Consider the following 6072-nt stretch of genomic DNA (forward strand, 5'->3'; position numbering starts at 1 on the left):
TTTTCATATTGCACTGTGGGGAGATGGATTTATGTTTTACTGCTCAGTTTGTGCCCCCCCCCCCTCCCCCCATCATCCTCCCTGTCTCCCTTTTACACCCTCACACACACAGACACACACACACCCCACAGTACAGTGGGATTAGGCACAGCCAGGCGGGCTGAGAGGGTTTTAACTGAAAACAACATGTCTGTCAAGGCGCACTCCCTGCTCTGTGTTTTTAAACCTAAAAAGCACAACCCTTTAAAAGAGAAGGGTGGTCTCTCTCTCTCTTCTTTTTTTTTCCCTCCCTTTTCCCCTCCCTCGTTCTTTTCTTCCCCCGGTACATGCCTCTGGAATCCCTCTTGATCCGCTTAATGAGGGGCATATCGCCGGGTTAGCCGAGCGTGGCGAATGGGAGACAAGGAGAGTGGTAACCAAGGAAATGCTGTGAGAGAGAGGGAGCGAAGAGGATCTACAGGTCTGGGGGAAAAAAACAAGGAGGAAGAACAGAAAGTTTTTTTTTTGTTTCAAGGTGTTGCAGGTTAGCAGTGGACTGGATCTGTACTTGAGGATGTAGGGAGAGAGAGAGAACAGAAAAAGGATCTTGTTTTTTCATGTCTGGGCTGTGAGGGTTCCTGGCGTGCTGATTTGTGATTTATGATAAAATCACATTGCCAGGGATTACCACATAGCCCTGACCCAGCCAGCTGCTATGGCAACCACAACCCCTCCTATACACATACAGAGTCAAGCTTAAAACTAAAGAAGACATGATTATTCAGGTGTGTGTGTCTATGTGTGAGAATTTGGAAGCACAGAGGGGAAAACATATAGATGATAAGGGAGCATGATTGTGGGCATTTTGTAAAAAGAAAAAAAACTGTGTGTGTGTGTAGATGTCAAGCAGACAGGTTTTTGTATCCTCTCTCCAGCCAGACACAGAGCTTAGCTGATTGGTGAACAGTGATTGATTTCCTCTTTGTTCACAGTGGCTAAGTTCTGCACCTGAGGAGAGCATGACCCAGACAAGCAGACAAAAGGAGACAACAAATAGGTGTGAAAGGAGGAGAGAAATGTTTTTACAGTGGCAGGTGTGTGTGTGTGTGTGTGTGTGTGTGTGTGTGTGTGTGTGTGAGAGAGTGTGGAATGGATACAACACTCCTTCCCACTTCATTTATGTGTGTTTACAGTCCACACACAGAGTTTCTTCCTCTGCGTCCTTGATCGTCCTGCATCTAATTTCCCTTTGCTGTGTTTGGTCTGAATAGCTGCCGTCTCTTCCAGCCACTCTTGCATGTCTGTAAAACTTTCCACTGAGACACTCCGGCTCAGAAGAATTCAAAGCACAAGCCCTCCACACTATTTTATAAAAATGCCATGCAACATTACTAATGAGCGCCACGCTACGTTCTCCAGCTTTGTCTTCTTTCATCTTCCGTCTTCGCTCTGTACTTCCACCCCTTTTGCTTTCTGCATCCTTCTTAGTTAGGTGGTAGAAGAGATAATCTCGCAGGCGACGCCTGGCTTCATGCTCTGTAGATTTAGCGAAGGTGAGAGCCAAGTACCTCAGGAGACAGAGACTGTACTTGCGGTACTAATGAGGCCTGGGGAGACCCGAACTCTGTTTTAATACTGCTGACAGATATTTCATCAATGCTGAAGCAGTGGCCACAATCATCACCCTCATCATCGTCATCATCGTCCTTCATCTCTTTCAAAGCAGATGGCGTGGCAGTAAATCACATCTTACTGAGTACAGAAGCAGCGTGGAAACTTGCTCCCAGTCCCTTCCTATTGAAAGCAATACAACAGAAAAAGCTAGTATTAATTAAACAGTTACGCCTGTATTGTCTTTACCAGCACCCAGGACCCAGTATGATTTAACCCCTTCATTGTAGGGTTCAATTTGTGTGTTCAGTTTAACCAGGAAAGTCAGGAAAACTGCTGTATCTGTGGGTGTGTGAATGTCGGTGTCTTGTTGTCAGCTGCTGTTTTCTGACTTGTTGTGGTGTAACGTTAGCATTATCTGCAGCTCCTACCTCCAGCTTAAAGGGAACGTAGCATCATCAAAGGTTGCACAATTTGCAAACCAGCAGCACATGTGACTTCCTGGAGTCTCCTCTGACCATATGACTTCTTCTATGTCGTTATGCTAAGCTAACAGCTGCTGGTTTCTCATTGGCCCAGCTGATATGTGAGAAGCATGAGTTTTATCATCCTCCTCACAGCATGAAAATCAAATAAGCGTCAAACTTGAACAGGCAGGCCAGGAGAGACAGCAGGGTAACGGGGGCCATCATAAAATCAGATCTCAAAATCATCCTTTAAGTACTTTAAGTGCCTCAGATTTTAATCTTTAAATCACTTTGGCAGTGAAAAGTGCTGTCAGGGCATCCCTGGTTGATATGTATTGATTTTTTTTTATCTAATCTCAGCCTGAGGAAGCCAAGAGACAGAAACCCACAAAGCAGACCAATTCTCACACATTTCCACAGTGTGAGGCGTCAGAGATGGAAATCTCGATAAGGATTTCAAGGTCCTTCCACAGTTTAGGTGTCAGTTCCACTTTATTAGGAGAATTCAGTAGATTTCATGTGTTATATATAAGCTTCTGCTGTTTTGTTTCAGGTAGGTGAAACAAAAAGAAATCCTGCTGATAACATGAAACAGCAGGAATTCTCAGCTGGATGAAAGCTGCATGCCTTGTTTCAAACTTTAGACGAGATAAAAAAAAAAAACAGCGAAAACAAAAGAAGTACGAAGAAGTTTTATCATGCAAGGCTGTGTTTTCCTGCTACCTTCTGCCAACACGCTGATCAATAAATCTGTTTCTAAAAGATTGCCTTTGGAACCACACCTCCATTTGCATCTTCCTACCAAACAGACAGTATCCCTGCTGAGAGCACCCGTCAGCCATCACCCCAACCGTCGATACACGCAGCTGAATTATGTGCAAAGAATTAATCGTGTGTGTGACTGAGACCTTCAGGTTTAAGATACTGACCCGGTAAAACTTCAGATAGAGCGGGGGTGGGGGGTGTAGTGTGCTGCCAGAATCCACTTTTGAAACCAGCTAATTGTAATGCAAATCTATACTGTTCTGGACCGACTGCTCCCTAATCAAAACAGGGACAGATGGCTGGAAATGTATTTTAAAACTTGGTCAGTCTTTTTTTGGCAATTAGAATGTGAGCCGTGAGGAGGTATATTATAGCGCTCTATATTCACGGCGACAAAATGGCGACTAAACGAGGACAGATGTGTGAATTAGAAATGAGGGCCATGTGGAGCCTGCCATTTTTAGACCTATATTTAGGGCCTGTTAAAAGAGTAATGACCATCAAAGGCCTGTAAAAAGAGAGGAATTGCCATCAGAGCCCGTATCTAAAAGGTGATTTATTACACTCTAATGGGAGGGAAATGGCGCTCTGCACATCAAAGGACAAAGCAACATTGTATAAAGATGCCAAAAATAAACGTATTCGCCCCACAACGCTCACATCTCACCTCCTTCCCCCCGTGCACTTTAAACTCCAATGATTGTCTCTTTAATGTCAATTGTATTTTGTGGAAATGTTGCATTTGAATCCATTTCAAAGTATAAACTGGCAGCTGCTGCGATTTGAACCGATGCAGTGTGTGTATGTGTTCCTCAGAAGGTGGAAGAATGTGATTTGATGGATTTATATTTTTATATTTTTTTTTGTGCAGCGGTAGTTTTGGATGTCTGCTGCCATCCAGCAGTTTTCTCACTGACACTGTGGTGGTGAGGTTTTAAGCCGTGTCAACCACACCTTTCACCAGCTGGTGAAGCCTAACAGTCTAAATGAACCTACAGTAATGTGGTTTCTTGTGGGTTTGGCAGAACGCTGCTTGACATGCTGCCGAAGCTGGCACTGCTTGCTGCTTCATTACACTGTGAGAAAAAAAAAAATATATATATATATATATATATATATATATATATATATATATATATATATATATATATATATATATATATATATATATATATATATATATATATATATATGTGTGTGTGTGTTGATAGCCAGCAGAGTTCCATTAGAAAGAGGGAGCAGACATTTGGGCTTGGCTTCCTGTGCCTACTGAGCTGATAATCAGTCCTATAGAACCACTGGCTCAGTTCAGCAGGAACAGGAGTCCAGTCCACTCACCACCGAACCAGCACACTAATCCTCCATGATGAAGGCACCACAGTCAAGATGCCACTGACTTATATTAAGCTGAAACAATTTGTTAATATGAAGTTTGTAACTAGGATGTGCTGTTCAGGCACAACAACGGAAATGTTCTGTGGTTAAAGGCTGGGAACCCTGCAGAATTTTATATATATATATATATTTTTGCATAAATATGACCCAAAACATGAAGTCCTGACAAAGAATGAGGTCAGAACTTTGACTTGGCCGTTTCACCACATTAACTGTTTCTTTTCGTCCATCAATGCTGAGAAGTCATCATGTTTCAGATGCATCAAAACCGGCTCGGACCATGATACTACCACCACCACCAAATACTGGACTGCAGGGTCCGTTCTTTCTACCAACATCAGGCTTCTCATTTAACCAAATAATTCCCTCTGGGTTTCTTTTGCCACTTATGGGGTAATTGGCTGATGTTTTGGGTATTTATGCAGAAATGTTTAAAAAATTCTTAAGGGTTCTCAAACTTTTAGGCAGCAGTGTTTAGCTGTTTTTTGAAGACACCAATCAGTGAATACTTGGATCACCTGAGCGACAGCGTGACCCGGTCGTCTAGCTGTCACAGTTTGGCTTTTTCTCTTTCAGCCCATCACCTTCAAAAGGTGACAATTACTGTTTCTGTCTGAGATCTCTCCCCCTGACAGGTGCCATTGTAAAGAGATAATCAGTGTTATTTACCCTCAGTCTGTGGTTTGAAGGTGAGGTTTGAGCAAAATTTTTTTGCAATAAATTTGCCAGCAGGTTTATTTTCTAGAGTGAACCAATCAATTATTATCTTCAGATATTGGCATAAACTGCAACATTCCAGCTGGTGTTTGTGCCCAAAAGACACAGCATTTGTCTTCACATCAGGTTTATACATGTTTGAGGACTGTACACACCGACCAAATTCTGTAACGCTCCAATCTTTACATGTTCTTCATTCTCTTCCAGGTTGCAGACTACAAACAGACATGACAGGAGTTTGGCTCAGAGGGCGTACGACCGCCCAGCATTCAGCGCCTCTTTCTGCAGGACGCTGCGGAATCGCTCAGCAGTGTGAACACCAGAAGACTCCTAGCCGAGGCCAACTGGCAAGGTTTAGAGCACAGCAGTTCTGTTCGTTCCACTCTAAAGAAATAGCCGGGGTGTGCGAACGAATAACTCCACAAGCTGTTCATTGCTGTAGTGAGGCAAGCCTTATTGACGGCATTGTTGCAGAAAATTACATCATCTCTCCCATTTGAAAAAAAAAAGGTATTTCATGGATAAAGCCAATTCGCCTTCATCCATGTTTCAGAACCTGAGCTGTGTTTAGCTTAGTGCCTGTTTGTGTAGGTGTGTGTACATCTGTTTAGTCTAAAGTCATGGTCTGGGTCTTAAGAGTTTAGACTAGGAATATTTTCAGGTGAGTAATGTTATTTTAATCTTTACTTTGGTCTGTAACCAAACTGGAAAAGACTCTCAGGGATTTCTATACATGTGTAAATGATGGTTTTATTACAGCTGTGCAAACACAAACTAATGACAGCCTTTTAATGTATATTTGCTCATGTTGAAATAAATCCAATTCCTTAAAATAAATACATGGATTTTACATGGACCTCATCACGGAAAGTGTAAAATCTTAACATCACTTGGTCTTTCTACTGGTCAATAATGGAGCCAATATAGTGTGTGTCTTTTGGACAGTAAAAACACACAATATATTTGGGACTTTTCTTCGAGGTCTCTGGTGGTGTCTGGCACCAGATTATTTGGGTTCTTTGGTAGGTTGCTTCAGGGCCTTTGTGGAACGGGCTTGTTCCGGCACATCCTCCGGATGCTCGGTCAAATTAGGATCTGGGGACTTTGGAGGATGGGTCAGTAGTTGTTGGACTGTTAT

At 42.7% G+C, this 6072-nt stretch overlaps 1 protein-coding gene across 3 annotated transcripts in view; it reads left to right on the top strand.

Annotated features, from left to right (window-relative positions):
* Positions 1-5823, top strand: part of aopep (aminopeptidase O (putative)) — a 68310-nt gene extending 62487 nt beyond the window's left edge. For all 3 annotated transcript variants that reach the window (XM_028414922.1, XM_028414921.1, XM_028414923.1), the window contains exon 18: positions 5142-5823. The gene's annotated coding sequence lies outside the window, so the exon portion shown is untranslated. The remainder of the gene's footprint in view (positions 1-5141) is intronic.
* Positions 5824-6072: the final 249 nt, after the last annotated feature.

This window comes from Parambassis ranga, chromosome 9 (assembly GCF_900634625.1).
Source record: "Parambassis ranga chromosome 9, fParRan2.1, whole genome shotgun sequence".
Taxonomy (NCBI): Eukaryota; Metazoa; Chordata; class Actinopteri; family Ambassidae; genus Parambassis; species Parambassis ranga.